At 50.4% G+C, this 11,296-nt stretch overlaps 1 long non-coding RNA gene across 1 annotated transcript in view; it reads right to left on the bottom strand.

Annotated features, from left to right (window-relative positions):
* LOC125928185 (uncharacterized) overlaps positions 1-167 on the bottom strand; it is a 765-nt gene extending 598 nt beyond the window's left edge. The window contains exon 1 of the long non-coding RNA XR_007459586.1: positions 58-167. This is a non-coding gene — a long non-coding RNA (uncharacterized LOC125928185). The remainder of the gene's footprint in view (positions 1-57) is intronic.
* Positions 168-11,296: the final 11,129 nt, after the last annotated feature.

The raw sequence follows: 11,296 nt of genomic DNA on the forward strand, positions 1-11,296 counted from the left end.
CCCCCCCCCCCCCCCCCCCCCCCCCCCCGCCTTCCGCCGCAAGCATCTGCCTCTCACTTGGCAATGGCTTCATCCCTCTCCTGGAGGACTTGGTCCAGCGAAGGCTCTGTCTGGGTGTCCCCCAGTGCTACAGCGACTCACGATTCTGGGCTCTGTTGTAGAGTGACAGAGAAGGGAGCAGGGATCTGGAGCTTGTCTGGATGAGGTGTCCCACCCTGGACCCTTCTGCCCTTGCCTGGGCTCTGATGCCGTGTCAGGAGGTGAGGGGTCTGGAAAGTTTCGTTCCCGCCCCCCAGTACCCATCTCATGGACCTCTGAAAGTCGAGCAGGGGGACCGTGCCACGCTGAGGGGGTGGCAGGTGTGGCCTCTGTCCGGCACAGGGCTAAACAGGGGACAGGGTGTTTGGACCCTCAAAGAAGAAAGAAGTTCTCACCCATTGCATAGGAAAGAGACAAGGTGGGTTCAGAAGGACACTTACCCCTCTAGGGCCCAGACAGAGAGGGTGGCCTGGTAACTGGGACTCTTGTCAGTGGGGTGGGGCACGCGGACAACATGGCCCTTTGCCCTCCCTTCCGGGCTAGGCACTCCCAGGCAGGCCCCGCCCCCTGCTGGCAGGCCCTGGCTTCCCCTCCTGGATCCTGGAACCCTCCCACCAGGCCCAGACCTTCCTCAGCCCCTTCCCGCAGTCCCACATGTCCCTCACCCCAAGGGGGCGCTCAAACCACGTCTGAGGGACAGCCAGCCAGGACGGCTTCAATGCTGACAGGCACAGGTACCCCAGGCCCCCATCCTGAAAGGTTGGCATCTTGATCCTTTGAATGGCATCTATAACCACCTATAACCCATCTTAGCTCCGCAGAAAACAGGAGGAAAAATGTTTAACCATTCCTGGCAGGGTCCTAACATCTTTGGATGTCCATACTTCCTGGCAATAATATTGCTCGCTGTTCCTCCGGTATATTCCCAACATTCTAATCCCAGAGTGCGGTGGGGTCCGCTGTGCTGGAGTTATCCAGGCAGCCCCCGCCTCCCTCCGTGCCCTCATCGAGCACACAAGTGACATCAAACGTGAGAGAGAGTGTTCCCCATTGAGAAGCCTCTTCAGCAAGGTCATGTCTAGGGGATTAGATCCTCAACTCTGTCCTGCATAATAAATATTTCCTCCAGGGGGCACCTGGGTGGCTCAGCCGGTTAAGCGTCAGCCTTTTGATTTCGGCTCAGGTCAGGATCTCAGTTCATGGGTTCAAGCCCCACATCACTTCCTCTCCCTCCCGCTCAAGCACGCACGTGCTCTCTCTCTCAAAATAAACAAACTTTAATTAATTAAAAAAAAATTAAATGTATTTCCTCCAGGAACCCCCCTGCACACATGATTCCTGGTTGTTCATGAGTGCGACTGAGTCAGGTGCACCTCCAACAGCCAGACCAACAATTTCTTTGGTTGAGTCCCAGGTGGAGAAGTGGGGTTCAGATGTACTCCCAAATACACCCTTTTTGTTGAGGAGATTGGTTCAGTGTGTTTTGAGAGGTTGGTCTGTGTGCCATGTTCCAGACAGGACCCAGAGACCTGGTCTCAGGAACCTCCAAGGCCAGCAGAGATGAAGCATAGATATAATCAGAAAAAGAGTGTCAGGGGGTCCAGGAACAGTGGGAGCACAAAGGAGGTCACAGGAAGTTCTGGAGAAGCTTCTTCAAAATGAATCCTGCAGGCCGGCAGGAGTCAACCAGAAGAAAGGCATTTCTTTTAACTTTTTATTTGGAAACAATTTCAAAACTGCCCTTCAGTGTCCCCCCAAAAAAAAAAAATCCTTTTAGGGTAAAAAAAAAAAAATCTAATAGGGTATCAAACATTGTACCTAGTCGTCACATCTCTCTGGTCCCCCTCGGTCTAAAACGATTTGCAGCCTTTCTTTGAATGTCACGGCCTTGACATTTTGAAGATTTCAGAGAAGTTATTTTATAGACTGTCCCTCAATACGGGTTTGTCCGTGCCTTCCTTATGATTAGACCACTGTTATCATTATGGGGCAGAGATATCACAGAAAGGATGCTGTGTTTTCATGAATCCAATATCATTTGGAACCATGATTGGTGGGATCAATGCTGATCACTTGACCATGATTAATAAGCACTGGGGCAGGGAGGTAGTTTGAGATTATGACACATCCTTTCCTTTACCCCACTTTCAGCCATTGGGTTCAGCACCCACCGATGTTTCTTGCCCGAATTAATTATTACTACAATGATCTGCAAATGGTGATTTTCTTTTCTTCCTTTTTTTTTTTTTTAAGATTTCTTGGGGTGCCTGGGTGGCTTAGTGGGTTAAGCGTCCCACTTTGGCTCAGGTCATGATCTCACGGTTCAGGAGTTCCAGCCCCACGTCGGGCTCTGTGCCGACAGCTCAGAGCCTGGAGCCTGCTTCAGATTCTGTGTCTCCCTCTCTCTCTCCGCCCCTTCCCTGCTTGTGCTCTGTCTCTCTCTCAAAAATAAACATTAAAAAAAATCAAGAATAATTTTAGTCCACAACGATCATTTTCCCACTCTTGTGGTTTGTGAACATTGATTCAAACTCTTCGCTTGCCTCTCTGCTTCTCTCTGTCACATCACGTGTCCATCCTGAGCATCTCCTCTGAGTTCCCTAACACGGTTTTCTCGAACCTCACTTGTGCTTGGAAATACAGAGCTTTTTGAATGCACGAATGACACTTGCTGCAAACATTATTCCAAATTGTGAGGGTGGTTTTTTCATCCGAGTGATAGGTTAATATTTGAGATCTCCTTATGGTAGCACAGGATAATATAAAACAGCAATTTGCAGGGGGCCTGGGTGGCTCAGGGGGTTAAGTGTCTCACTCTCAATTTCGGCTCAGGCCATCATCTCACAGTTCGTGCAGCGAAGCCCCGTGTCAGGCTCTGTGCTGTCAGTGTGGATGGAGCCTGTTCGGGATTATGTCTCTCCCTCTCTCTCTGCCCCTCCCCTGCTCGCGTGTACACGCCGTCTCTCTCAAAAATAAATAAACATTAAAAAAATAAGTGAATAAAAAAATTAAAATAGCAGTTTCCGGGGCCTTCTTGTTCTCTTGCCCTGCTTTTCTTTTTCTCCACAGCGCTCCTTACCATGCGGTGTACCCATTCACCTGCTTATTGTCCGTCTGCCTTCACTAGAATGTGAGCTCCGTCAGGTCAGGGAGTTTTGTCTGTCTTCCTATTTTATGTCCACCCCCTGGAAACATGCCTAGAACATAGTAGGTGCTCAGTAAGTATTTGTGGAATGAATGAATAAAGGAGTAACTATAAAGCTCTTAGACGCTTTTGGTAGCCCAGGGGCAGCCAGGAGCCATGCACGAGAATGGCATTGGAGTTGAGGGTTGGGGAGGTAGCCCCACAGGAGCCAAGCCCACAGGAGAAGAGCATCCAAGTCCAGGGAAGCCCAGTTGTTTAGGGGGATTAGCTGCACACAGGGGCACTGGCCAGATTTTGAAGTGTATTGAAGACAATTGGAGAAAGGAGGTAAAATATGGAAGCTAGGATGAGCCTATGCCTGTGGCCTGGAATTTAGGTCTAAGGGTAAACTTTTTCTTTTTAAAGTTTATTCATTTTGAGAGAGACAGAGACAGCATGGGTGAGGGAGGGGCAGAGAGAGAGGGAGATCAGAATCTGAAGCAGCTGTCAGCACGGAGCCCGACGCCATGAACCACAAGATCATGACCTGAGCCGAAGTATGACGCTTAACCGACTGAGCCACCCAAGCGCCCCAAGAAATCTTAGAAAGAAAGAAAGAGAGAGAGAGAGAGAGAGAGAGAGAGAGAAAGGAAGGAAGAAAAGAAAAAGAAAAGAAAAGAAAGGAAAAGAAAAGAAAATCACCATTTGCAGATCATTGTAGTAATAACTAACTCGGGCAAGAAACATCGGTGGGTGCCGAACCCAATGGCTGAAAGTGGGGTAAAGGAAAGGATGTGTCATAATCTCAAAGTACCTCCCTGCCCCAGCCCCATTTAAGTTATTCTTAAAAATACGTGATTTAAGGGGCACCTGTGTGGCTCAGTCGGTTGAGTATCTGACTCCTGATTTCAGCTCAGGTCAGGATTCCAGGGTCATGAGATGCAGCCCCACGTCAGGCTCATACATAGCGAGCCCCTCTCCCCACTCACACATACTCTCTCTCTCTCTCAAATAAATAAAAATGAAAAAAAAGCATAATCCTTAAAAAATATATGTGTGATTTGGGGGTGCTTGGGTGGCTCAGTCAGTTGAGCATCTGATTCTTGATTACAACTCAGGTCGTGATCTCACCGCTTATGGGATGGAGCCCCCACTGGGCTCTGTGATGACAGTGTGGAGGTTGCTTGGGATTCTCTCTCTCCCTCTCCCTCTGCCCCTCCTTCGCTCATGCTCTCTCTCTCTCAAAATAAATACGTAAACTTTAAAAAAATTTTTTTTAAATATGTGATTTTAAGATAGTTACACTTTAAATATTTTTGCTAAGTATAACCAGGAAGTCATTTATTTCATATGCATCCCCTAAATGTTTAAACTAGAATATTGGGCCAAAGTTCTTTTAAATATTCTCATTGGGAAAAGGAGGGAACAACCTTATATTCAGGCATATAATGAATCCCATCGCAAAGCCCTACCTCAAATCACACGCTGAGCAGTGGGACCCATTCCCCAGCTGCCCATCACCCAATCTCCCTCCTCCCCTGCCTGCTTCCCCAGGAGGGCTGAGCTCAGGGCTTGGGGCTGAGCTGGAAAATGGTCGACGGTGGGCTGGGGTGCTGGAGGATGGAAATGGGAAGGAGACTGCCAGCTGGCCAGGGGGGCTGGGCTGTATAGTCAAAACAGTTGGTATCTAAAGGGCTGACAAGCCATGTCACCCAAACTTTGTGATCTTGTTTGGGCTTACCTCTCTGAGCCTCATCGTCCTCATCTGCAAAATGGAATAAATGGAGGACCTCTCTGATAGGGTCACAGTAAAGGTTAAATAAGGTACCTTGAACAATGGCCAATGCTTGCACCGTAATGGGCCAGGGCCAGATTTCCCAGGAAAAGAGAGAGAGTAAGTCTGCCATTAAGCGAAAGAAAAGCAACAAAGGGAGAACATCAACAACAAAACAACAACAACAACAACAACAACAACACGTTCCCTATGCTCCCTCCAGGTCAGCTGCCCCTTCCTGCTCTGCACCTGTCATGGGCTCTGCCCCAGGGACGGTTCTGCTTCTGAATTCTACACCAGCGGCCTCCTCATCCCCCTCCAGCCCCTGCACTTCCACATTATTGTCTTGTCACTTTCAAAGTGTCTCTCCCACCAGCCCGAGAGCTTCTGGAGGACAGGTGGTGACTGTCATCACCCCAACCTGGGCACACAGGTGCTCAAGCCGCGATGGTGGCAGTAAAGCAGCACCAGCCTTGCCCAGCAGGTGGCAGCAGTTCCCAATCACAGGGATCTGGTGGGCAAGGGGCCCAACCCCACCCTGCCCAGCCTGTGGGATGGAAACTCCAAACTGCCCCCAGGGGTTTGGGGAACCCCCAAATGCCCAGCCTTTCTCTCGGTGCTCCTTTATAGGAACACCGCTCATTCAAGCGTGCAAACATGTATCACTCATTCCACAAACACACTTTTGGTGCCAGCCTCCAGGAGTCCACAAGAATGTGAACTGGTTCCTTCCCCTTATATGTCCCCATCTAATGAAGGAACAGACACCTGACACAGACCATAGCCACACACAGGGCAATAAGTGCTATGATCAGGATAAATACAGGTCTTTGGGGGACCACACAGGAGCCCAGCCCTCATTCCTGGGCAGTCAGGACAAATTCTTAGAGAAGGTGATATCTAGGAGGGAAAGAGTGAAAGTCAAGGGCCAGGTGCACGGGGAGGAGGAAGGAAAAAAGGAGGAGAGTGTCCCAGGCCTGGGGAACTAAGCCAAGTGCAAAGTTCTGAGAGGAGCGTGCCCAGTGGGCATCGTGACTTCATCAAGGGAAGGTGGCCTCCAACAGGTGACACAGGGGTGGACTACAAAGAAAATAGAAATCTATATCGGGGTATCAGGATTCTTCCCCCAAGGGCAATAGAGAAACTCACTGCCTTGAACAAGTAGGGTGCAGAATGCCACAGGGATGCTTCTTTGGCTAAAGTGGAAAAGGGCTTTACACGTGTTGGTCTGGACTGAATGCCCATCGATTATCCATCCACATTAAGGAATGGGGTGGGAGTGATGTGTTATGGGGACTGCCTGGTTCCCACGGGGAATAAGCCCTGCTCTCACTATCCCTGTCCTTGGCCCAGAATGCCTCTCCCCCATTCTCCACCTGACCACCTCCTACTCATCCTGTTAAGCCCCAATTCAAATGCCCCACGTCTGGGAAGTTGTCCCTGACCCCAGGGAGTTGGCTGCTCTGGGGACCCATGGCATCTTGTGCAGCAGTTTCTATTTTAGCCCCTGCCATGTTTCTGGCTCCCCTGTCTCTGCCCATCCCTCACCTGTCAGGGAACATTCCAGTTCCAAATTCAGCTCCTGTTTCTTATTCCACAGACACGCACAGACACACGGAGGCACACCCTCCCTGGACTGTGTCCCACATCTCCACCCCAAGCCAGCCAACTCCTGCCTCCTTAGTCTCCAGCTGGTGTTCCACATGGACTCTTCATCGACTATCTGCATGTGTCCCCGGATGTTGGAGTGGGCACCTTAAATGCTTACACATGTCTGGTCTGAACCCCCACCCCACCCCGCCCCCTGGATCCGCTCCTCCTCCAGGAGCCAGTTCTGCTCTCATCTGCACGAGCTCAGTCATCAGCACCTGTTGCTTCTCGTTCATAATACCTCTCATGGTTTTAATGTTTTTTAAAAAATATTTTATTTTTTAAAGCAATCTCTACATCCAGCGTGGGGCTCGAACTCACAACCCCGAGATCAAGAGTCACATGCTCTACCGACTGAGCCAGCCAGGTGCCCCTGATTGTTTTAGTGTTTTACAAAAAATACATTCTTTTCATAATTGAAATAAAGTATAGTTACATGAAATAAGTCTCTTGAAGGGGCGCCTGGGTGGCTCAGTTGGTTGAGCGTCCGACTGTTAATTTCAGCTCAGGTCGTGGGGTCGAGCCCCGAGTCTGACTCTGTGCTGTCATCGCAAAGCCTGCTTGGGATTCTCTCTCTCCTTCTCTCTCTGCCCCTTCCTGCGCTCGCGTGCAAGCACCCTCTCTCTCTAAAAAAACAAACAAACAAAACTTTAAAAACTTAAAAGAAATAACTCTCTTGGGGCCCCTGGGTGGCTCAGTCGGTTAAGTTTCTGACTTAATCTCACAATTTGTGGGTTCGAGCCCCACATTGGGCTCTCTGCTGTCAGTGTGGAGCTCGCTTCGGATCCTCTGTCTCCCTCTCTCTCTGCCCCTCCCCCACTTGCGCTCTCCTCCTCTCTCTCAAAAATAAATAAACATTAAAAAAAAAAATAAGTCTCTTGAATGCCTTTGACTCCTCTCCAGGCCAACAGGCCCTGCTGTTGTTCAGACAGTCAAGGTCTCTCCTAGACACCGCTTCCAGCCGTCTTCCATGCTCCTACAAGCTCTGCCCATGCGTCAAGAACGCTCTCAGCTCGGACTTCTCCCAGGAAATCCGGATCACGTGGGCAATGGCCCACTTGTCCTCCTCGTGGGGGTGTCCAATGGGCAACTCAAAATTAACAGATCCAAACCCCAAACCCTGATTTAGCCCCGCCCCCAACCTACCCCTCCTCCACTTCTTTCCCCACCTTTACAAGAGGTCACACCATCTTTCCAGGCGTTCGGGTCAAAAACCTTGACTCCAGTCATCCTGGATCCCTCTCTCTCTCTCCATAGGCTCTACCCTTAAAATATATGCAGAATAAGACCACTTGTCACCCCCGTCACCCGGATACCTTTGGCCCAGCCACCTACATGACTGCGATCACTTCCTAAATGACGTCCCTGCTTCCTCTCCAAACCCCTTCACAGTCTACAGGCACAGACTTAGGATGGTTCAGTTTATGATTTTTCGACTCTCCGATGGTGTGAAAGTGATATGCGTTCAGTGGAAACCATATTTCAGATTTCGAATTTGGATCTTTTCCCAGGCTGGCGATTTGAGGCGCGATCCTCTCTCGTGATGCTGGGTCCTGGCAGCCACGGCACCCCGCCAGCCACGCAATCAGGAGGGTGAACAACCTATGCACAGACAACCTTCCTGTGCCCAGACAGCTATTCTGCTTCTCACTGTCTGTACAGCATTCAGTAGATCCCCTGACACAGTCAACACTTTATTATAAAATAGGCTTCGCGTTAGATTTGCCCAACTGCCGGCTCGTGTAAGTGTTCTGAGCGCGTTTACGGTCGGCCAGGCTAAGCTATGATGTTCGGTAGGTTAGGTATATTACATGCATTTTTCCACTTACGGTATTTTTGATTTACAACGGGTTTATTGTGACGTTACTACACTAAGTCGAAGAAGATGGGTATTTTCCACCCAGCAAACGGAGCAATTCTGTTAAAGCCAGAGACGGATCGTGGCTCTCCTCATGTCCCTTATCTGCCCCTGTGGCTCCCGTCCGGGTCAGAGTAAAAGCCACAGGAAGTGGTGACTTACAAGCCTCCTCCTCTTGACTTCTCTGACTTCTCCTCCTCTGAGATCTTCCTCCAGGCATCCACACCTCCTTACTATTTCTCTGACATGCTGGGCATGCTCCGTGCTCATGGTCATTACACTGGACCCTCTTCCCAGAATGCTCTTCCCCCAGAGACCTATATGGCTCACTCCCGCCCCTCCTTCAGATATTTTCTCAAATGCCACCTTCTCCGCAAGGCCGTCCTTGACCATCAAATTTAAAATTGGAAACCGAGAGTGCCTGGCCGGCTCAGTTGGCGGAGTATGCAACTCTTGATCTCAGGGTTGTGAGTTTGAGCCCCACGTTGGGTATGGAGGTTACATAAAAATAAAATAAATAGGGGTGCCTGGGTGGCGCAGTCGGTTAAGCGTCCGACCTCAGCCAGGTCACGATCTCGCGGTCCGTGAGTTCGAGCCCCGCGTCAGGTTCTGGGCTGATGGCTCGGAGCCTGGAGCCTGTTTCCGATTCTGTGTCTCCTTCTCTCTCTGCCCCTCCCCCGTTCATGCTCTGTCTCTCTCTGTCCCAAAAATAAATAAAAAACGTTGAAAAAAAAATTTTTTTTTTAAATAAATAAATAAAATAAAATAAATAAAATAGGGGTCCCTGGGTGCCTCAGTCCATTAAGCGTTTGACCCTTGGTTTCGGCTCAGGTCATGGTCTCACGGTTTGCGGAACTGAGCCACGTGTTGGCCTCTGCACTGACAGCATGGAGCCTGCTTGGGATTCTCTCTTCCTCTCTCTCTGCCCCTGCCCTGCTCTCTCTCTCTCTCTCCCTCTCAAAATAAATAAACATTAAAAATAAAGAAATACATGGATCGATCGATAAAATTGGAAACTCACCTCAAACCCAGCACCCCCCCCCCACTTCCCTACTTTGTCTTCTCCGCGGTACATTATCGCCACCATGGATGTTACTGGCTTGTTTCTCATCTCTTTCCTTTCCTAGACAAGGACTGCCTGAGGGCAAGGATTTTGTCTGTTTTGTTTTCTGCCATGTCTCCAAGATCTAGCACAGTCAGTCCATAGTAGATGTTCAGTTAATTTTGATTAACGGAGTGAAAGTCAGACCCTTGATCGCCTCTCTCTTGTCTGCACAATAAAGGTCAACATTCAAGGCCTCCCTCACTGGCCTCACCTCTTACTCATGCACACCCTCTCACCTGAGAGCCAAAGCAGGCTCCTCGCGTTCTCCGAACACTCCCCAGCCTCACCCCAGTGTCTCTGGACACACTCCTTCTGTCCTGAATGCCTGCACCTCTCCCTGCAACAATCCTACTCCTCCAACACCCAGCTCCAATGTCACTGCCTCTGGGAAGCCACCCTGGGTCCCTCACATACTGAAACCATTGTCTGTCTCTCCCACTACATTACATCTTAAGTGCAAAGCAGTGGCTGGAGCATGGCATCCTGGGTAATGTTTGATAAATGAATCAACAATTAAATGAGCGTAAGACTGATACCCGAAAGGCAGAGTTTAAGGTGAAGGGCACACATCCATTCTTTATTCATTTTTCATGCTGCCATTTGATTTTTTTTTAATGTTTATTTCTTTTTAAGAGAGAGAGACAGAGCGCAAGCAGGGGAGGGGAAGAGAGAGAGAGGGAGACACAGAATTTGAAGTAGGCTCCACGCTCTGACCTGTCCGCACAGAGCTTGACGTGGAGCTCGAACTCACAAACCGTGAGATCGTGACCTGAGCCGAAGTCCGATGCTTAACCGACTAAGCCACCCAGGTGCCCCTTTCATGCTGCCGTTTAAAATGCACCTCAGTAAGTGATGCTTAGCGTGACACTGGGGCTCTCTGAGGACATAAGCTGTGTCTCCCCCTCCTGCCCTCTCTCCACAGGGCCAGACACTGGGCTCTGGGGGTGCACCCACGACCCAGTCCACCAGTTCACCCAGCACACAGGAAAGCACTCTGGACCAGGAGCCAGGTAGTGCCTTCACTGCCCCTGGTTCCCTGTAACCCTGGGCAAGTGCCTGTAGCAGGTGAGTCCTGTTGAATGGGGGGGCACCACCAATGCTTGCTCTGTGGGGCGCCCAAGGCTGAGGTCTGGACAACTGGGAAGGGTGTGGCGCCTCTCATGCCAGGCTGCGTCTAAGCTAGTCTCGGGCCAGATTTCCAGGGAAGGAGAGATGGCTGGAACAGTGTCTGTAGCCTGTCTGCCAGCCAGCTAACCTGTGCCCACGGTCTGGGAGAAGCGCCAGGACCAGACACACAGGGCAGCAGGGGGCTGGCCCAGCTCCAGAGCAACACCTTGGCAGCCCTGGGGAAAGGAAGAGGGAGTGTTTGGCTTGAGGTCAAGAAGGTCTGGGCCAGGGCACAGAGGGGACAGCTGGAGGGAGGGTGTTATATGGCTGCTGTCTCAACAAGATGCTGGCAAGGACCAGAAAAGGAGCATCTGTTACTGACTAGCCCCCATCCACTACCCCTCTACATACAGCTAAGATCTTTCCATTAGTGTCAGAGTGAGCCGGGCCCCAGGCTTAAATGCTGCCCCCCCCCCCCCCCCTCTTTATATAAAATAGAAAATCGGGGGGGGGGGGGGGGGGGAGCAGGCTTTAACTTAGATTTCCTTTCCCCAAAGACAGAAGGGTTCCTGCGTCCTGCTGGGAGCGGAAACTAAAGGAAAAGAAGTGGTCACCCTGCATCAGACCAGTGAACTGAGA

This window comes from Panthera uncia, chromosome E3 (genome assembly GCF_023721935.1).
Source record: "Panthera uncia isolate 11264 chromosome E3, Puncia_PCG_1.0, whole genome shotgun sequence".
Lineage (NCBI taxonomy): Eukaryota > Metazoa > Chordata > Mammalia > Carnivora > Felidae > Panthera > Panthera uncia.